The sequence below is a fragment of the Arachis hypogaea genome, chromosome 20 (genome assembly GCF_003086295.3).
Source record: "Arachis hypogaea cultivar Tifrunner chromosome 20, arahy.Tifrunner.gnm2.J5K5, whole genome shotgun sequence".
Taxonomy (NCBI): domain Eukaryota; kingdom Viridiplantae; phylum Streptophyta; class Magnoliopsida; order Fabales; family Fabaceae; genus Arachis; species Arachis hypogaea.
Genome location: NC_092055.1, coordinates 34402845 through 34425997, shown reverse-complemented (window position 1 = coordinate 34425997; position 23153 = coordinate 34402845). Strand labels below are relative to the sequence as shown.

General features: G+C 38.8%; 1 non-coding gene across 1 annotated transcript; it reads left to right on the top strand.

The window, feature by feature from the left end:
- The first annotated feature begins 9082 nt into the window (after positions 1–9082).
- LOC112787290 (small nucleolar RNA R71) lies at positions 9083–9190 on the top strand. The gene has a single exon (XR_003194710.1). It is a non-coding gene; the product is annotated as a small nucleolar RNA R71 (small nucleolar RNA).
- Positions 9191–23153: the final 13963 nt, after the last annotated feature.

Below are 23153 nucleotides of genomic sequence, written 5' to 3'. Positions count from 1 at the left end.
TTCTTTATCTTGCTTTCTTTAATCACTTGCTTGATTTACCTTTTCTTGTTGCTCTTATAAACCAAAACCCCTCTGTTCCTTTATAGCCAATAATTGACCACTTCATTGCAATTTCTTGTGAGATGACCCGGAGTGTAAATACTTCGGTTAATTCTTATTGGGGTTTGTACTTGTGACAAAACCAAATTTAATTTGATTTGAGGATTAACTATCGGTTTGGACTATACTAACAGCGGAAATATTTTGTGGAATTCTGAATCGGTAGAAATTCGCGTATCAAATTAATGGCGCCGTTTGACGAATGGATTTTTGACGGTTTAGAATTCACAAATGAATTCTCGTTGCAAGTATAGTTTCTAAACCAATCACTAATCCTTTCATACAAAAAGTTGTTTGTCACTAAAACAAACCCCTAAATTTATAAACTGAAGTATTGGACCTCGGGTCGTTCTCCCTAGGAATTGTAATGAAGTGTCTTGTTATTGGTTGTGAATTATATTTGGGGTTTTTAAGCTTTTGGACAAGAAATATAAATGGCAAAGAAAATAAACTAACAACTAACAAAGCTCTTGGCAAGATATGAGAACTAGAAGTCCTATCCTAGTTATCCTTCTCAATTGTGATGAGAATTGTTCATTGCTACCACTTAGTTAACCCTTACTAAAGAAAGGAAAGTCAAGTGGATGAATTGACTTGAGCCACAAGTCCTAGCCAACTCCCAAGGAAAGACTAGCTTTAGTGCACTCCAAACCAATTAGCAATCTCTCCAATTATCAATCAACAAAGGAATTAGATAACTCAAGTGTCACTAATTACTCTACCTAGGCCAAGAGGAACAAAATCTAACTAATAGCTATAAGAGACATTTCATCAAAAACATAGAGTGCAATACAAGTGAACACATAAATTTGCAAGAATTAAAGAGAGATCTAACTACAAAGGCAAGAGGTCCACAATAGAAAACTAAATCAATCATGAAACAACAAAGAACTTACCAATTGCATTGAAGGAGAAATGTAGATCTACAAAAGAGAATTCACAAACTACAAACAAAGGAATTACATTAGAAGAAGAATCCTACAAGTGCAATAGAGGAGAGGAACGAAAATTAGAAGAGAGAATAAGAAGAAATAGATCTAGATCTAAGAACTAATCTAATCCTAATCCTAGAGAGAAGAGAGAGCTTCTCTCTCTAGAAACTAACTACAAAGCTAAACTAAACTAATTGGTAACTAACACATGTTTCCCTCTTCACTCCTTGGGTTAAATAGCATCAGAAATGAGTTGGATTGGGCCCACAGGGCTTTAGAATTCGTTGGCCACGTTTTGCTTTAAGTGAACTAGGTGGCAGCAACGGCGCGTGCGCGTACTTTGCGCGTGCGCGCCACCATACGTGTAGCAACTATGAGAAATCTTATATCGTTTCGAAGCCCCGGATGTTAGCTTTCTAACCCAACTGGAACCGCATCAATTGGACCTCTGTAGCTCAAGTTATGGTCGTTTAAGTGCAAAGAGGTCGGCTTGACAGCTTTCCGGTTCTTTCATTTCTTCATGAGTTCTCCAACTTTTCATGCTTTCTTTCTTCATTCCCTTGATCCAATCTTTGCCTCCTAAACCTTAAATCACTTAACAAACATATCAAGGCATCTAATAGAATCAAGGTGAACTAAATTCAGCTATTTTGAGTCCTAAAAAGCATGTTTTCACATTCAAGCACAATTAAAGGAGAATATACAAAACCATGCTATTTCTTGAATAAATATGGGTAAAAGGTGATAAAATCCCCAAAAATCAATACAAAACAAACCGTCAAATTGGGGTTTGTCACCGTTGCCGGGGATATTGCAATAGTGCTATGTTATTGGCTATTGTATATATTGTGAATAGCTTGATTTTTGGTTTGCTTGTTGGTTTTTGCTAGTTGTAGGACTTAGTTTCCTTTATTTCTTGTTAGCTTTTGTTTTTTTTTTTATTTTCTCTTAACACTATGAATTCTCATCCTTTTGGCTATGAGTGTGGTTCTAACTATGTTGTAGGAGATAGAAATTACAATGATAACATGCATCAAGGAAGGAACAACCAAAGGTGGGAGGAGCCTCAAGCATTTGCTCAACCTCCATGGCATCAACCTCCACCAATGTACTATGAGCAAGAACCACTCCAAGATGCATACCAATCTAATGTGTGTGATGACCCTCATTGTGGTTGTCAACCACAATCATCATATGCATATGAACCCCCTCCTCAATATAACCCTCCACCATACTCACAAGCCCCATACCATCATCCACCTCCATATGATCCCAACCCGCATCCACCATACCAACCACCATATCAACCATACCTAGAACCACCACCATTCCAACACCAATACTCCTAAGAACCACAAAGTCCACACCCACCACCTCAAGAATTTCACCAATATGAACCACTTTCCAATTACAACAACCTTCCCTCAAAAAATGAACCCTCTCTTCCACCACCACCTCCCGATGAAGCCCTCATGTTAGAAATGAGAGATCTTGAATCTCATATTTTAAGGCAACAAGAGGAGAATGAAAATAAGTTTAAGGAATTAAGAGTAAAGATGGCTAGCATGGTAGAAGCTGTGAGTCACCTAACATCCCACCTAAGCTCATGCATCCTAAGTACTCCCATTGTTGAATGTGGAGAAACAATCAAGGAGCCTGATGAGGGAGTGAACTTGAAGCTCCATGGTGAGGAAGAGGAGTTAAAGCAAAAAGTGCAACAAGAGGAGGAGGTAGAGATTAGTGAAAAAAAGGAAGTAGTGGGTGGATGTTTAGGATATGTTGATCACATAAAGAAATCTCAAGTTGGAGAGCCATCTTCCACAGAGTTTGGAAGGGATGTTAAAGAGGAGAGTGATTTTGCGGAAGTGGATAGAGAGTTGAAGGAAATCGATCAAGAAGTGGATTCCATCATTAGTGATTTTTTGTCCACATTGATCTATCCCCTTGATGATCTTGTTGAGCCTCCTTCCAATGGACTAGAAAGCAATGTTGAGGAGGATGTGCAACCTCTAAGGCATATTGTGAGTGAAGAATTGGAAGAAGTGTCCCGAGCAACAAGCCCCCTTATATATGATGATTCCGCATCAACATACAACCCTTTCGAGTTTGAAGAGTCCTTCACCAATATGCTTGGACTTGATGATGAAGTAGACTTCACTAAACCTCCTATCTATGATGAGAGTGATGGGGAAGAGATGGCAAAAATTGGTGAAGAAGAATGTGAACTTGAGGAAGCTTGGCAAGAGGAGGAACTTGAAAACTTTGCCAAGTGGTGGAAGCCTCTAGAAGAGGATGGACAGGAGTGGAGCGTGCTTTGTCAAGATCATTGGGAACCCCTTGGTTCACGAAATTGTGATGTCCAGGCTCAAACAATCCCTGACAACGTGAGCAACTTGGTACGCGCAATCGCGATTACACTTTGATCATGTAAAATTCATGGCTCTTTCTTCCCCGGCAACGGCGCCAAAAACTTGGTACGCGGAATCGTGATTACACTTTAATTATGTAGAATTCATTGCTCTTTCTTTCCCTGGAAATGGCGCCAAAAACATGATGCCAAGACCATGGTTCATAACTCCGTGTAACTAACCAGCAAGTGCACTGGGTCGTCCAAGTAATACCTTACGTGAGTAAGGGTCGAATCCCACGGAGATTGTCGGTATGAAGCAAGCTATGGTCACCTTGTAAATCTCAGTCAGGCGGATATCAAACAGTAATGGGTTTTCGAATAATAAATAATAGAATAGGGATAGAGATACTTATGTAAATCATTGGTGAGAATTTCAGATAAGCGAATGGAGATGCTTTTCGTTCCTCTGAACCTCTGCTTTCCTGCTATCTTCATCCAGTCAGTCTTACTCCTTTCCATGGCTGGCTTTATGTGATACATCACCATTGTCAACGGCTACTTTCGGTCATCTCTCGGGAAAATGATCTAATGACCTGTCACGGCACGGCTAATCGTCTGGAGGCATCACCCTTGTCAATGGCTTCATCTTATCCTCTCAGTGAAAATGATCAACGCACCCTGTCACGGCACGGCTATTCATCTGTCGGTTCTCGATCATGCTGGAATAGGATCTACTATCCTTTTGCGTCTGTCACTAATGCCCCGCAATCGCGAGTTTGGAGCTCGTCACAGTCATCCAATCATTGAATCCTACTCGGAATACCACAGACAAGGTTTAGACATTCCGGATTCTCTTGAATGCCGCCATCATTCTAGCTTACGCCACGAAGATTCTGGTTAGGAGATCTAAGAGATACTCATTCAGTCGAAGGTAGAACGGAAGTGGTTGTCAGGCACGCGTTCATAGGGAATGATGATGATTGTCACGTTCATCACATTCAGGTTGAAGTGCGAATGAATATCTTAGAAGTGAAATAAGATGAATTGAATAGAAAACAGTAGTACTTTGCATTAATCTTTGAGGAACAGCAGAGCTCCACACCTTAATCTATGGAGTGTAGAAACTCTACCGTTAAAATTACATAAGTGAAAGGTCCAGGCATGGCCGAATGGCCAGCCCCTCTGATCTAAGAACCAGGCGTCCAAAGATGCCTCATACAATAGTAAAAGGTCCTATTTATACTAAACTAGTTACTAGGGTTTACATAAGTAAGTAATTGATGCATAAATCCACTTCCGGGGCCCACTTGGTGTGTGCTTGGGCTGAGCTTTAACTTTCCACGTGCAGAGGCCATTTGTGGAGTTGAACGCCAGTTTTTGTGCCAGTTTGGGCGTTCAACTCTGGTTTTGGATCCTTTTCTGGCGCTGGACGCCAGAATTGGGCAGAGAGCTGGCGTTGAACGCCAGTTTGCGTCGTCTATTCTTGGCCAAAGTATGGACTATTATATATTTCTGGAAAGCCCTGGATGTCTACTTTCCAACGCAATTGGAAACGCGCCATTTTGAGTTCTGTAGCTCCAGAAAATCTACTTTGAGTGCAGGAAGGTCAGAATCCAACAGCATCAGCAGTCCTTCTTCAACCTCTGAATCTGATTTCTGCTCAAGTCCCTCAATTTCAGCCAGAAAATACCTGAAATCACAGAAAAACATACAAACTCATAGTAAAGTCCAGAAATGTGAATTTAACATAAAAACTAATGAAAACATCCCTAAAAGTAACTAGATCCTACTAAAAACATACTAAAAACAATGCAAAAAAGCGTATAAATTATCCGCTCATCACAACACCAAACTTAAATTGTTGCTTGTCCCCAAGAAACTGAAAATAAAATAGGATAAAAAGAAGAGAATATACTATAAATTCCAAACTATTAATGAAACATAGCTCCAATCAGATGAGCGGGACTTATAGCTTTTTGCCTCTTGAATAGTTTTGGCATCTCACTTTATCCATTGAAGTTCAGAATGATTGGCATCTATAGGAACTCAGAGTTCAGATAGTGTTATTGACTCTCCTAGTTCAGTATGATGATTCTTGAACACAGCTTCTTTATGAGTCTTGGCCGTGGCCCTAAGCACTTTGTTTTCCAGTATTACCACTAGATACATAAATGCCACAGACACATAATTGGGTGAACCTTTTCAGATTGTGACTCAGCTTTGCTAAAGTCTCCAATTAGAGGTGTCCAGGGTTCTTAAGCACACTCTTTTTTTGCTTTGGACCTTGACTTTAACCGCTCAGTCTCAAGTTTTCACTTGACACCTACACGCCACAAGCACATGGTTAGGGACAGCTTGGTTTAGCCGCTTAGACCAGGATTTTATTCCTTTAGGTCCTCCTATCCACTGATGCTCAAAGCCTTGGGATCCTTTTTATTTGCCCTTGCCTTTTGGTTTTAAGGGTTATTGGCTTTTTGCTCTTGCCTCTTGGTTTTAAGAGCTTTGGCTTTTTCTGCTTGCTTTTTCTTTTTTTTTTTCTATTTTTTTCGCCTATTTTTTTTCTGCAAGCTTTGTTCTTTGCTGCTTTTTCTTTCTTCAAGAATCATTTTTATGATTTTTCAGATTATCAAATAACATGTCTCCTAGTCATCATTCTTTCAAGAGCCAACATATTTAACATTCTTAAACAACAACTTCAAAAGACATATGCACTGTTCAAGCATACATTCAGAAAACAAGAAGCATTGTCACCACATCAATATAATTAAACTAAGTTCAAGGATAAATTCGAAACTCATGTACTTCTTGTTCTTTTGAATTAAAACATTTTTCATTTAAGAGAGGTGATGGATTCATAGGACATTTATAACTTTAAGACAAAGTTACTAACTACTAATGATCATGTAATGAAGACACAAACATGGATAAGCACATAACATAGAAAACGAAAAACAGAAGAAATAAGAACAAGGAATGAATCCACCTTAGTGATGGTGGCGTTTCCTTCTTGAGGAACCAATGATGTCCTTGAGCTCTTCTATGTCTCTTCCTTGTTTTTGTTGCTCCTCCTTCATTGCTTTTAGATCTTCTCTGATTTCATGAAGGATGATGGAGTGCTCTTGATGTTCCATCCTTAGTTGCTTCCAATAATTGTGTGGAAGAAAATGTATCCCCTGAGGTATCTCAGGGATCTCTTGATTTGCAGTCAAATGTTCTACCACTGAGCTATAGACCCTTGATGGAAGCTTTTGTCTTCCCTTTCCTCTTTCTAGAGGTTTCTCTGGCCTTAGGTGCCATCAATGGTTATGGAAAAAATAAAAAAGCTATGCTTTTACCACACCAAACTTAGAATGTTGCTCGCCCTCGAGCAAAAGAAGAAAGAATGAAGAAGATATGGAGGAGATGGATGGGAGTGTGTATTCGGCCATATGGGTGGGATTGGGTGGGAGAGAGATGTTGAATTTTGAAGGTAGTGGGTGTATGGATGTGAGTGGTAAATGGAAAACAGAAGGGATGATCATGAATGGAAAGAGAGATGATGAGGTAGGTGGGGATCGAGTGGGGTCCACAGATCCTGAGATGATCCTGTGGGGTCCACAGATCCTGAGGTGTCAAGGCATTTACATCCCTGCACCAATTTAGGCATGTAAAATGCCCTTGCACACAACTCTGGGCGTTCAGCGCCAGGTTGGTGCCCATTTTGGGCATTCAACGCCCATTTGTTGCCATTTCTGGCGTTGAACGCCAGAACCATGCTTGTTCTGAGCGTTCAGCGCCAGAACCATGCTCTGTTCTGGCGTTGAACGCCAGGCAGATGCTCCTCCAGGGTGTGATTTTTCTTCTGCTGTTTTTGATTCCGTTTTCAATTTTTATATTTATTTTGTGACTCCTTATGATCATGAACCTATAAAGACATATAACTAAGAAAAATATAGTTAGATAAATAAAAATTGGGTTGCCTCCCAACAAGCGCTTCTTTAATGTCAATAGCTTGACAGTGGGCTCTCATGGAGCCTCACAGATGTTCAGAGCATTGTTGAGACTCTCCAACACCAAACTTAGAGTTTGGATATGGGAGTTTAACACCAAACTTAGAGTTTGGTTGTGGCCTCCCAATACCAAACTTAGAGTTTGACTGTAGGGGCTTGGGTTGACTCTGCTTTGAGAGAAGCTTTTCATGCTTCCTCTCCATGGTTGCAGAGGGAGATCCTTGAGTTTTAAATACAAGGGAGTCCTCATTCCATTGAAGGACTAGTTCACCTCTGTCAACATCAATCACAGCTCTTGCTGTAGCCAGGAAAGGTCTTCCTAAGATGATGGATTCATCCTCTTCCTTTCCAGTATCCAGGACTATGAAATCAGCAGGGATGTAAAGGCCTTCAACCTTTACTAACACGTCCTCTACTTGTCCATATGCCTGTTTTCTTGAATTATCTGCCATCTCTAATGAGATTCTAGCAGCTTGCACCCCATAGATTCCCAGTTTCTCTATTACAGAGAGGGGCATGAGGTTTATCCCTGAACCAAGGTCACACAGAGCCTTAAAGATCATGGTGCCTATGGTACAAGGTATTATGAACTTTCCAGGATCCTATCTCTTCTGAGGCAATGTCAGTTGATCCAGATCACTTAGTTCATTGATGAACAAGGGAGGTTCAACTTCCCAAGTATCAATGCCAAATAATTTGGCATTCAGCTTCATGATTGCACCAAGAAACTTGGCTGTTTGCTCTTCAGTAACATCCTCATTCTCTTCAGAAGAGGAATACTCATAAGAGCTCATGAATGGCATAAGGAGGTTTAATGGGATCTCTATGGTCTCTAGATGTGCCTCAGAGTCCTTTGGTCCCTCAGAGGGAAGCTCCTTATTGATCACTGGACGTCCCAGGAGGTCTTCCTCCTTGGGATTCACGTCCTCCTCTCCTTCTTTGGGTTCGGCCATGGTGCTTATATCAATGGCCTTGCACTCTCCTTTTGGATTCTCTTCTGTATTGCTTGGGAGAGTACTAGGAGGGATTTCAGTGATTCTTTTACTCAGCTGGCCCACTTGTGCTTCCAGATTTCTAATGGAAGACCTTGTTTCATTCATGAAACTTACAGTGGCCTTAGATAGATCAGAGACTAAGTTTGCTAAATTAGAAGTATTTTGTTCAGAGTTCTCTGTCTGTTGCTGAGTGGATGATGGAAAAGGCTTGCTATTGCTAAACCTGTTTCTTCCACCATTATTAAAGCCTTGTTGAGGCTTTTGATCCTTCCATGAGAAATTTGGATGATTTCTCCATGATGAGTTATAGGTGTTTCCATAAGGTTCACCTAAATAATTTACCTCTGCTATTGCAGGGTTCTCAGGATCATAAGCTTCTTCTGCATAAGAAGCCTCTTGAGTACTGTTGGATGCAGCTTACATTCCATTCAGACTCTGAGAAATCATATTGACTTGCTGAGTCAATATTTTATTCTGAGCCAATATGGCATTCAGAGTATCAATTTCAAGAACTCCCTTCTTCATAGGCGTCCCATTACTCACAGGATTCCTCTCAGAAGTGTACATGAACTGGTTATTAGCAACCATGTCAATGAGTTCTTGAGCTTCTGCAGGCGTTTTCTTTAGGTGAATGGATCCACCTCCAGAAGTATCCAATGAAATCTTAGATAACTCAGACAGACCATCATAGAATATATCCAGGATGGTCCATTCTGAAAGCATGTCAGAAGAACACTTTTTGGTCAGTCCTTTGTATCTCTCCCAAGCTTCATAGAGGGATTCACCTTCTTTCTGTCTGAAGGTTTGAACATCCACTCTAAGCTTGCTCAGCTTTTGAGGAGGAAAGAACTTGGCTAGGAAGGCCTTGACCAGCTTATCCCAAGAGTTCAGGCTATCCTTAGGTTGAGAGTCCAACCATACTCTAGCTCTGTCTCTTACAGCAAAAGGGAAAAGCATGAGCCTGTAGACTTTAGGATCTACTCCATTAGTCTTAACAGTATCACATATCTGCAAGAATTCAGTTAAGAACTGAAAAGGATCTTCAGATGGAAGTCCATGAAACTTGCAGTTCTGCTGCATCAGAGAAACTAATTGAGATTTCAGTTCAAAGTTGTTTGCTCCAATGGCAGGAATGGAGATGCTTCTTCCATGTAAATTGGAATTAGGTGCAGTAAAGTCACCAAGCATCCTCCTTGCATTATTATTATTTTCGGCTGCCATCTCCTCTTCCTGTTCGAAAATTTCTGAAAGGTTATCTCTGGATTGTTGTAATTTAGCTTCTCTTAATTTTCTCTTCAGAGTCCTTTCAGGTTCTGGATCTGCTTCCACAAGAATGTTCTTATCCTTGCTCCTGCTCATATGACAAAGAAGAAGGCACAGAATAATAATAATAATAATAGAAATCCTTTATACCACAGTATAGGGATCCCTGTGTGAGTAGAAGAAGAGGGGGAGACAAAGAATGTAATATAATGGAAGAAACACAACTGTGAGGAGGGTTGAGATGTGAGATGAGATGTTAGTAGATGAATAAATAAATAGAATAAGATGAGAGAGAAGGAATTTTCGAAAATAATTTTTGAAAAAGAGTTAGTGATTTTTGAAAATAGTTTTTTTTTTTTGAAAAATGTTAGTAATTTTCGAAAATTAAGATTTAAAAATTAAAATAATTAATAAATTAAAAAGAAATTTTGAAAAAGGGGGAAGAAATTTTCGAAAATGAGAGAGAGAGAGTTAGTTAGGTAGTTTTGAAAAAGATAAGAAACAAACAAAATGTTAGTTAGTTAGTTGAAACAAATTTTGAAAAGATAAGAAGTTAGGAAGTTAGAAAAGATATTTTGAAATCAAATTTTTGAAAAAGATAAGATAAGAAGATATTTTTGAAAAGATATGATTGAAATTAGTTTTGAAAAAGATTTGATTTTTAAAATCACAATTAATGACTTGATTCACAAGAAATCACAAGATATGATTCTAGAACTTAAAGTTTGAATCTTTCTTAACAAGCAAGTAACAAACTTGAAATTTTTTGAATCAAAACATTAATTGTTGATGTTATTTTCGAAAATATGATGTAAAATTAAGAAAAAGATTTTTGAAAAATATTTTTTTTTGGAATTTTCGAAAATAACTGAGAAATTTGAAAAAGATTTTATTTTTGAAAAAGATTTTGAAAAAGATAAGATTTTCAAATTGAAAATTTGATTTGACTCATAAGAAATAACTTGATTTTAAAAATTTTTGAAAAAGTCAACCCAAATTTTCGAATTTGATGAGAGAAAAAGGGAAAGATATTTTTTTGATTTTTGAATTTTTATGATGAGAGAGAAAAACAAGTAAAATAATGCAATGCATGAAATTTTTAGATCAAAACAATGAATGTATGCAAGAATGCTATGAATGTCAAGATGAACACCAAGAACACCGTGAATATCATGATGAACATCAAGAACATATTTTTGAAAAATTTTATATGCAAAGAAAACATGCAAGACACCAAACTTAAAAATCTTTCATGTTTAGACTCTAATAAACGAAAGATGCACATGTAAAACAAGAAAAGACACAAAACAAGAAAACATCAAGATCAAACAAGAAGACTGACCAAGAACAACTTGAAGGTCATGAAGAACACTATGAATGCATGAATTTTCAAAAAATGCAAGATGAATATGTAAGTGACACCAAACTTATGATATGACTCAAGACTCAAACAAGAAACACAAAAATATTTTTGATTTTTATGATTTTCTAAATTTTTTTTTGGTTTTTTTTTTTTTCGAAAATTATTTGAAAAACAAAGATAAGGATTTCAAAATCTTTAATATGAATTCCAAGAATCTTGTCATGTTAGTCTTAAAGCTCCAATCAAAGGGTCAGGCATGGCTTAATAGCCAGCCAAGCTTTAATAAAAATATGAGTGTAATTCAGACATGACAAGCCTGACATACCCTATCCAGAAGGATTGGGCATGACTCCACTGAAGTGATTAGCCAATCCCAAAGCAGTTTGGGTATGGCTTTACAGCCAGATAGGCTTCAACATGCTTCATGAAATACTAGAATTCATTCTTTAAAAATTTTGAATAAAATTTTTGAAAACATTTTTATTATTTTTATTTTTTTCGAAAACAAAAGAAAAAAAATTTTTTTTGAAATATTTTTGAAAAATTTTTGAAAATAACACAAAAAAAGAAAATTACCTAATCTGAGCAACAGGATGAACCGTCAGTTGTCCATACTCGAACAATCCCCGGCAACAGCGCCAAAAACTTGGTGCACGAAATTGTGATGTCCAGGCTCAAACAATCCCTGGCAACGTGAGCAACTTGGTATGCGCAATCGCAATTACACTTTGATCATGTAAAATTCATGGCTCTTTCTTCCCCGGCAACGGCGCCAAAAACTTGGTACGCGGAATCGTGATTACACTTTAATTATGTAGAATTCATTGCTCTTTCTTTCCCTGGCAATGGCGCCAAAAACATGATGCCAAGACCATGGTTCACAACTCCGTGTAACTAACCAGCAAGTGCACTGGGTCGTCCAAGTAATATCTTACGTGAGTAAGGGTCGAATCCCACGGAGATTGTCGGTATGAAGCAAGCTATGGTCACCTTGTAAATCTCAGTCAGGCGGATATCAAACAGTAATGGGTTTTCGAATAATAAATAATAGAATAGGGATAGAGATACTTATGTAAATCATTGGTGAGAATTTCAGATAAGCGAATGGAGATGCTTTTCGTTCCTCTGAACCTCTGCTTTCCTGCTATCTTCATCCAGTCAGTCTTACTCCTTTCCATGGCTGGCTTTATGTGATACATCACCATTGTCAACGGCTACTTTCGGTCATCTCTCGGGAAAATGATCCAATGCCCTGTCACGGCACGGCTAATCGTCTGGAGGCATCACCCTTGTCAATGGCTTCATCTTATCCTCTCAGTGAAAATGATCAACGCACCCTGTCACGGCACGGCTATTCATCTGTCGGTTCTCGATCATGCTGGAATAGGATCTACTATCCTTTTGCGTCTGTCACTAACGCCCCGCCATCGCGAGTTTGGATCTCGTCACAGTCATCCAATCATTGAATCCTACTCGGAATACCACAGACAAGGTTTAGACCTTCCGGATTCTCTTGAATGCCGCCATCATTCTAGCTTACGCCACGAAGATTCTGGTTAGGAGATCTAAGAGATACTCATTCAGTCGAAGGTAGAACAGAAGTGGTTGTCAGGCACGCGTTCATAGGGAATGATGATGATTGTCACGTTCATCACATTCAGGTTGAAGTGCGAATGAATATCTTAGAAGCGAAATAAGATGAATTGAATAGAAAACAGTAGTACTTTGCATTAATCTTTGAGGAACAGCAGAGCTCCACACCTTAATCTATGGAGTGTAGAAACTCTACCGTTAAAATTACATAAGTGAAAGGTCCAGGCATGGCCGAATGGCCAGCCCCTCTGATCTAAGAACCAGGCGTCCAAAGATGCCTCATACAATAGTAAAAGGTCCTATTTATACTAAACTAGTTACTAGGGTTTACATAAGTAAGTAATTGATGCATAAATCCACTTCCAGGGCCCACTTGGTGTGTGCTTGGACTGAGCTTTAAATTTCCACGTGCAGAGGCCATTTGTGGAATTGAACGCCAGTTTTTGTGCCAGTTTGGGCGTTCAACTCTGGTTTTGGATCCTTTTCTGGCGCTGGACGCCAGAATTGGGCAGAGAGCTGGCGTTGAATGCCAGTTTGCGTCGTCTATTCTTGGCCAAAGTATGGACTATTATATATTTCTGGAAAGCCCTGAATGTCTACTTTCCAACGCAATTGGAAGCGTTCCATTTCGAGTTCTGTAGCTCGAGAAAATCCACTTTGAGTGCAGGGAGGTCAGAATCCAACAGCATCAGCAGTCCTTCTTCAACCTCTGAATCTGATTTCTGCTCAAGTCCCTCAATTTCAGCTAGAAAATACCTGAAATCACAGAAAAACACACAAACTCATAGTAAAGTCCAGAAATGTGAATTTAACATAAAAACTAATGAAAACATCCCTAAAAGTAACTAGATCCTACTAAAAACATACTAAAAACAATGCCAAAAAGCGTATAAATTATCCGCTCATCACCCCTCCACCTAGGTTGTTATCCAATCCTTCATTTGAGTGGGTAAAACTTCTAACTCTTAGTTTTATTATCCCACTTGAATTTGGTTTGGACGGATGGCCAACTTAGGGCGCTTTGTGGAATTAAGCGAAAGAGGAGGATGTTTAGTGGTTGTCGTTGTAAATCTAGACTCATTATAGTTGGAAGCTCAAAATTGAAGAGCATGGATTGGTATAGTACTCAATTAAATGGGTCTAGGAGGGTAGTTTGGTGCTTTCATAAGAATTTGACTTTCTTGTCACCCGGACGAAATCAAGGCGATCAATTCGAAGATGGGTGTGAAGATAAGATATGGGATCCTGGATCACAACATGAAGACCATTTTCGGGAGCTCATATCTTGGAGGGAACCTTACCCAAGTTTGGTGAAGATGGTTGGAGATTCTGACGACCGGTTGACGAATAAGCACTCTTGGAGGTTTAAGGATGAATACAAGCATAAGCCACCTTGATAAGGAGCCTCCCAAATGTCCAACTTAAGGACTTAAACTAAAAGTGCTTGGTGGGAGACACCTCACCATGGTAAACTCTTTCCATTCTCTTGTAGATATAATGAATGAATTGAGTTCTGATGTAGGTAGCTTCTCTATTCCTTAGTATATCTGTTTTGGCTTGCTGAGTTGTTTATACATCCTATGCTTTAAATAAGGATGATTCTTTGAATTTGAGTTTTTGCTTGGATTGCAAGTTTCCTCATATCATTTGGAAAATCCTCAAAAATTTCAAAAATATGGTTGGTTTTCCATTTTAGCTGGTTTTTGAGTCTTAGAGAAGGCTAGGAGGATTTTGAGCTCTTCTTGGTGCTTTTGAAAAAAACAAAAAGAGAGAGAGAGAGAGAAGCCACGCGCAAGTGCACAGTGCGCGCACGCGCCGGTTGTGCATTTTGCACTTTCCGGGCCAAGGACCAGAGTGTTGTGCCACTTTTGGGCCAACTCGGGGTCTTAAGCCACGCGGATGCGTACATGACGCGTCCGCACCCCTTTGCGTTTCCCTACCTACGCGTAGGCGCACTTGGCGCCTCCGCGCCCCATCATCGCCCAACTCATCCACACGCAAGCACATAGTGCGCGCGCGCCTCGATGTGTTTTTGCATCACCCAGGCCAAAGACCCGAGAGTTGTGCCAACTCTGGGCCACTTTTGTGCCTCTGGCCCAACTCACCCGCGCGGACGCGCACCGTACGCATTCGCACCCGTGCCTACATCACCCATCTACGTGCAAGCGCATTTGACGCTTCCGTGCCACTTTCATATTTTCCCACCCACGCGGACGCGCACGGTGCGCGCTCGCGTGGATTCAAATTAATTAACCCTATCCACGCGAAGACCATAGCGCATTTACGCAACCCCAACTTCTCTTCTCCCCAACGTTCCCTCTCCTCCTCTCTTCCTCCATAAACCCCTGAACCAGCCAGCGACCCCGTCCAACGACCGAATTCCGCCGCCGTCAACCGCCGCGCCGCCTTCGCTTCCCTCCTCCTTTCCGTCTTTCTCCCTTTTCTCACTCTCACTCCCTATTGCTTTCTCTCCACTCCTGCTCTGTCCCGACGCCGTCTCAGCGCCGCTGCAAGCTCCACCGTAGGCCGTCGTTACTAGCAGCATCACCATTCACCTTCCCTTTTCATTTTTCAGTTCATTTCTTCTGCCCTGCTTCCAGGTTTCCTACTGCCCAGTTGCTACTCTATTTTATTAGTTTTGTTTAATGATTAGAGTAGATCAGTTAATTAGTTATCTTTGTATGTTAGGTTAGATAGAAGTGTATGTGGTTAGGTAGTTAGGATGTGGTTAGAGGATTCTAGGCCTGATAAGTGCTCCGTTTGTGTTTATTTGCTTAATTGTGCATGTTGGTTGAATGATGATTGTTGCTGCTATTTTTGGATTTTGGTTAAGGTTGTGCTAAGTTTTTGGTTCTTATATGCTGCCTTGCTGAGTTTTCTCGCATAATTTAGATTAATGCGGCTTAATCATATGTAATCCATGTTCTTACCATGCTTGTTGCAAGTTGCGGATTCATATGCCTGTTTTGGTGCTTTATACTATCCGGGGACGTCCAATTTACTGCTGAAATACTGCTGGATTTTTTCTAACCTTGTTTCATTAAATGACATTATTTTGTTGGTGCAACGAAATTCTATTAGACGGATTTCTATGTCTTAAAGAATCTTGTTTGCTAAATGGGTTTGGAAATTTCCTCTTGAACTTGTTTACAAGTTTTGGTCATGCTTATAACATTCTTTGCTTGTTTATAATGCTGATTTACTTCTATGCATTGAATAGTTTGAGTGAATTTTCAGATTGACCATAACTTGAAACTCTTTTGAGATTTTGAGCCTCTTTTGCATAAACTCACAAGATTGAAAGTTTTAAATCTATGCGGCTGAATTGATTCATTCTATTCATACCTAATTCACATTAAGTCACATAGATCATGAGGTTTTCCATTCTTGTTTCAACTTGTGACTTTTATGCCTCATTGAATTTGGTGTTGAATGTTTCTTGATTAACTTGTTTCTCAATGTTTTGATTTTACCAACACCAATTAAGGCAAACTTAGTGACCTTTACATTGATTGTTGACTTACTTTTAATAAAGTGTTTCTTTTGCAATCTCATATTTCATCATCAATGACTAAATGTCCCTCATGATTATGAGTATGCTTACCTTCTATACTTTGTGCACTTCTTTTAATTGAGCCAGTAACCGCCATATCACTAACTTTTGAACCAGTTTCTAACTCTAACTTGATTAACCAACTGATTTCTTCCTTTTGTTTTCAACATAACTCCTTTAACCATTCTTTTGGATATGACGTTTCTTAGGCTTAATGAACAAGCGTTGTGCAATTGTGGTTTGAATTCTTGGTTTGTGACTTGGTTTGAACTCTGAATTTTGTTACTTGCATTCCAAGAATTCTCTTTTCTTCACTCACTTTATGAATATGTCTTACCTTGAGTGCTATACATCTACTTGGCTAGTTGCTTATGTCATATCACATCTGTTTTTCAGGATGTCGGATAAAGAAAAAGCCATAGCTACTACCTCAAAGAAGAGGAAGCACTCTAAAGCCTCTACCCCTTCCCCTTATGCCAACTATGCTAAGAATCCGCTTAATGACGTGGATAAAGAGAATCAGCTGCTACCATCCACTGACCCAACCAAGTTTCCCAATCTCTATTGTGAGCTTCGCTTCCCTAAATATCGGAAGACGAATCTGAACATTGAGAAGAAATTGATCCTTCCCAACGACGTGAGACGCGCCATCAATACCCGTATTCTGGAATTGGGCTTGGACTTTGTTGATAGGGATTTGGGAAGGATAAACACTTCGTGGGTGAAGGAGTTCTACTGCAACTTCTTTCATGCAACTCTTGATTCAGTCCACCTACGGGGTAGGGAGATCTTGATTACTGAGGCAGCTATTGAGGAGGCATTGCTTTGCCGACCTCGTACTGGTGACACATGCGCCTATCAGCAGGCAGAGATAGCTATCCACTGCATGACCTTTGATTATGAGGCGCTGAAGCGCGTGATTGCCACACCGGACGCCCCTTGGGTGATGGATTCTGGCAACAAGAAGCCCAAGGGGATGCTATTCACTTATTTGTCGAGAGAGACTAGGACTTGGTAGTAGATATTCGCCCATTATGTCCTGCCCACCACTCATTTTTCCGAGATTCCGATGGATATACTGGTTCTGATTGGCTGTGTCATGGAGGAGAAAGAGGTAGACTTCCCCCGGTTGATCAGGCAGAGCATGTGGCGAGCACACATCCGTGGCCTACTACCATTTCCTACATTGGTCACCAGCATGATTGAGCTAGCCGATGTCCCTTAGAGGGACGATGACGTGACACCACCACCCCTAGATGATGACGACAAGGAGGCTACTATTCCGTGGGGTGGGTGGGTGCACAAGAAGCCTCCATCCAGACACCGTTCTCGAGTTAGAGCAGTGGTGGAGGTAGCTCAGCCTTCATCTTCCACAGCAGCAGCAGGACCCTCTTCTGCTTCAGCAGTAGCATCACCTTTTCCACCACCACCAGCACCTGAGCCGACATACCTGCTAGTACAACGCCTATTTTGCTTCATGGAGCGCAGCGAGCATCGTATCATACGACGTCTCGATCGCATAGACCAGGTCTTCATATCACAGGGCATTGAGCTACTTCCTCTCTCTGACTCTCCCGCCTCCGATGAGCAGGATCAGGAGGAGGAGCATGTTGAGGAGCCGACTCAGCAGGAGGAATCCCCAGAGACACAGGCCACCACAGAGGTTCAATAGCCCCCTGAGGACTCACAGCCAGTACCACAGCAACAGCCACAACCTGAGTCACAGCCACAGCCCGACGCGACTGTTGACCCCCAGCCCGAGCTTCAGCAATAGCATCGAGGACGATGCTTCATCCTAAAGCGTGGGGAGGTCACCGTTCGTGACCGGTGGATAGCATATGTGTGGTGAACTTTTGGACATTTATCTTCTAGTCTCTGCTACTTTATTTTATTTTGCACTTTATCTTTGAGATTACTCTGAGATTATTGTATATATTTGCTATCTTGGAATTACTTTATCTTAGTCATCGCATTTTGCACCTTAGATTGTATACAGTCCATATTTTGGTTGGATTTTTATTATATAGTTGTTTTAGCCTTTTTGGTTGTGGATTGTTGAAACTTAGTTGATCCCCTTTGCGTATGAAATTTGCTTTGATTGGAAAAGAGGTAAACTAAGAAATTTTTTTAGTTTTCTAAATCACAACCTTGCATTAGAATAAGCTCAGTCAATATGATAAAAATCTCCAAGAAATCCATTTCTAGGGCACCACCCCAATTGGTTAGAATTTTTTTTAGGACTTGCTTGAATTATACACTTTGTGGATCATGTTTTGAGCAAAGAACACAAGCATGCGAGTTTTGAGCCTTAATTGTGTGGTTACATCATATAACCACTTATTTTCATTCTTGTGTGCATTATTCTCTTCCTATGAGTGTAATCTTTGATTTGTTTGATTCTTTATGTCCATTACTTTGTGTACACATGCATTTATATGATTGAGGCCATTGTTCAAATAGCTCACTTACCCAAATAGCCTACCTTTTATCTTTCATTGTTAGCCAATTTGAGCCTATACTTAACCCAAGTGTTCATAATTGTAGCACATTACAAGCCTAAGTGAAAAATAATAAATGTCCCATGTTTGGATCTTTGATTAGCTTAGGCTAGTAAGAGTGTTCATTACTAGATTTTGGGAAAGTTGGGTACATTGGAAAAGAGATGAAAGCATGTTTTGTAGTTGTATTGGAAATCTTGGGAATTGGGTACACACTCATATATTAATCAGGTGTAAATCATATGCATTGATGCTCTTGTACATATTTTAGTTTGAAAAAAAAATAATGATAAAAGAAAGAAAAAGAATTGAAATAAAAAGGGGACAAAAATTCCCCAAGGTGAAGTTCAATAATAATCAAAGCATATGTGTGGTGATCAAAAGAGAATGCATGAGTGTGTCGAAAAGTGAAGAATGGATAGCTAGGATTGTTTAGAATTGTATAGGTTGTCATAGGTTAGGTGGGAAGTTTAAGTTAATCAAAGATCCAATTCTCAAGCTCACTTGACCATATGCACCCTACCTTGACCTAGCCCCATTACAACCCATGGAAAAGTCCTCATGATATTTGTATGCATGCATAAAGTAATTGTTGATTGTTAGATGAAAAATAAATCTTAGAGAGCATGATTAGGGAAGACTTGAGTGAATCAGCCCCATACACTTGAGTGCCTAGAGCAGATACATATCCAGCGAGGGTTCGATCGCTCAATTACATGTTTCCACCCATGATCATTGATGAGCGGATAATTTATACGCTTTTTGGCATTGTTTTTACATAGTTTTTAGTATACTTTAGTTACTTTTTATTATATTTTTTTTAGTTTTCATTCAAAAATCACATTTTTGGACTTTACTATGATTTTGTGTGTTTTTCTATGATTTCAGGTATTTTCTGGCTGAAATTGAGGGACTTGAGCAAAAATCTGATTCAGAGGCTGAAGAAGGACTGCAGATGCTGTTGGATTCTGACCTCCCTGCACTCAAAGTGGATTTTCTGGAGTTGAAGAAACTCAATTGGCGCGCTCTCAATTGCTTTCGAAAGTAGACATCCAGGGCTTTCCAGCAATATATAATAGTCCATACTTTGCACGAGTTTAGACGACACAAACTGGCGTTCAAACGCCAACTTCCTGCCCTATTCTGAAGTTAAACGCCAAAAACAGGTTGCAAATCAGAGTTAAACGCTAGAAACAGGCTACAACCTGGCGTTTAACTCCAAAAAGAGCCTCTACACATGAAAGCTCAATGCTCAGCCCAAGAACACACCAAATGGGCCCGGAAGTGGATTTCTACATCATTTACTTATCTTATGTAACCCTAGTTACTAGTTTAGTATAAAAACTACTTTTAGTGATTTATTTTAGATCTTTGGTTAGTCTTTGAATAGTTTTACGTTCAGAGATCACGTTTAGAGGGCTGGCCATTCGGCCATGCCTGGACCTTCATCACTTATGTATTTTCAACGGTAGAGTTTCTACACCCCATAGATTAAGGTGTGGAGCTCTGCTGTTTTTCATGAATTAATGCAAAGTACTATTATTTTTCTATTCAACTCAAGCCTATTTCTTCTCTAAGATATTCATTCGCACACAAGAACATGATGAATGTGATGATTATGTGACACTCATCACCATTCTCACCTATGAACGCGTGCCTGGCAACCACTTCCGTTCTACATGCAAACAAGCTTGAATGTGTATCTCTTGGGTTTCTAATCTAAGATTAAAACCTTCGTGGTATAGGCTAGAATTATTGGCGGTCATTCTTGAGATCCGGAATGTCTAAACCTTGTCTGTGGTATTCTGAGTAGGATCTGGGATGGGATGACTGTGACGAGCTTCAAACTCGCGAGTGTTGGGCGTGTGACAGATGCAAAAGGATCAATGGATCCTATTCCAACATGATCGAGAACCGACAGATGATTAGTCGTGCGGTGACAGCGCATTTGGACCATTTTCACTGAGAGGACAGGAGGTAGCCATTGACAATGATGAAACCCAACATACAGCTTGCCATGGAAAGGAATATGAATGATTGGATGAAGGCAGTAGGAAAGCAGAGATTCAGAAGGAGCAAAGCATCTCCATACGCTTATCTGAAATTCTCACCAATGAATTACATACGTATCTTTATCCTATTTTATATTTTAATTATATTTTAATCATCAAATCACCATAACCATTTGAATCCGCCTGACTGAGATTTGCAAGATGACCATAGCTTGCTTCAAGTCGACAATCTCCGTGGGATCAACCCTTACTCACGTAAGGTTTATTACTTGGACGACCCAGTGCACTTGCTGGTTAGTTGTATCGAAGTTGTGAAGAAAAAGAATTTGAGATTACGAACGTGCATATTGAGTTTTTGGCGCCGTTGCTAGATATCACAATTTTGTGCACCAAGTTTTTGGCGCTGTTGCCGGGAATCGTTCGAGTTTGGACAACTGATGGTTCATCTTGTTGCTCAGATTAGGTAATTTTATTTTTATTTTTAAGTTTTTATTTTTTTTAGCCTTTATTTTCGAAAAATTTTCAAAAAAAAAAAGAGAGATTTTATTTTGTTCTTCAGAATTTTTAAGAATGAATTCTAGAGTTTCATGAGATATGTTAAATCCTGGCTGGCTTTTAAGCCATGTCTAATCTTTTGGACCGAGGTTTCAACTATCCTTAGAAGAGCTTCTTTGTCTTTCTCAGCAATTTAGTTGTTGTATGTAATGTTCTGCTGAAGCTCGGCTGGCCATTGGCCATGTCTAGTGTTTTGGACCGGAGTTTTTACTGAAAGCTTGGCTGGCTAGTAAGCCATGTCTAATTCCTGGACCGGAGCTTTAGACTAACATTGCATGATTCCTGGAATTCTTATTAAAAATTTTGAAATCCTTATTTTTCTTTTTCCAAATAGTTTTTGAAAAATACAAAAAAATTTTAATAAAATCATAAAACCAAAAATAATTTTGTATTTCTTGTTTGAGCCTAGTGTTAAATTGTAAGTTTGGTGTCAATTGCATGTGTTTCAATTTCCCTTTAATTTTCGAAAATTCATCATGTGTTCTTCATGATCTTCAAGTTGTTCTTGATGAATTTTCTTGTTTGATCTTTGTATTTTCTTGTTTTGTGTCTTTTCTTGTTTCTCATATGCATTTTCAATTTGTTAGTGTCTAAAGTTTGAAAATTTCTAAGTTTGGTGTCTTGCATATTTTTCTTTTCTTAAAAAATTTTCAAAAATAAGTTCTTGGTGTTCATCTTGATATTCAAGGTGTTCTTGGTGTTCATCTTGACATTCAAAGTGTTCTTGCATGCATTAGTTGTTTTGATTCATAATTTTCATGTTTTGAGTCTTTTTGTTGTTTTTCTCTCTCTTCTTAAAAATTCAAAAATAAAAAAATATCTTTCCCTTATTCTTCTCATAAAATTTGAAAATTTGGATTGACTTAGTCAAAAAGTTTTAAAATTTAATTGTTTCTTATGAGTCAAGTCAAATTTTCAATTTGAAAAAAATTCTATCTTTTTCAAATCTTTTTCAAAAATCAAATTTTTTTCATTCTTTCTTTCATATTTTCGAAAATTTCAAATTGATTTTCAAAAATCTTTTTCTTATTTTGTTTCATATTTTTGAATTCTTTGCTAGCATATAATATTTTGATTTAAAAATATCAAGTTGTTACTTGCCTATTAAGAAAGGATCAATCTTTAAATTTTAGAACTATATCTTTTAGTTTCTTGTTAGTCAAGTAATCAACTTTAATTTCAAAAATCAAATCTTTTTAATTTCCTTTTCAAATCCTTTTCAAAATAAATTTCAAATCATATCTTTTTGAAACTTAATTTCAAAATCTTTTCTAACTTCTTATCTTTTCAAAATTGATTTTCAAATCTTTTTCAATTAATTTTATCTTTTTGTTTGATTCTTATCTTTTTCAAAACTACCTAACTAACTTTCTCTCTCTAATTTTCAAAAACTCCTCCCCACTTTTTCAAAATTCCTTTTTTTATTAACTAATTATTTTAAATTTTAATTTAATCTTAATTCTCTTTTTAATTTTCGAATTCTAATTAATTAATTAAACAAAAACAAAAATATTTTCCTTTTGTTTCAATTTAAAATTTCGAATTCTTCCCCCTCTCATCTCTTTCTATTTATTTATTTATTTATTTACTAACACTCCTATTCCACTCAAAATTCGAACCCTCTCTTCTTCTCTGTGTTCGAATTTTTCTCTTCTCATTCTTCTATTCTTCTCTTCTTATACTCACATAAGGAATCTCTATACTGTGACATAGAGGATTCCATATTTTCTTTTTCTGTTCCCTTCTTTTTCATATAAGCAGGAACAAGGATAAAAACATTCTTGTTGAAGCTGATCCTGAACCTGAAAGGACTCTGAAGAGGAAGCTAAGGGAAGCTAAAGCACAACTCTCTGGAGAAAACCTGACAAAAATTTTAGAAAAGGAAGGAGACATGGCCGAAAATAATAACAATGGTGGAGATGCAAGGAAGATGCTTGGTAACTTTATTGCA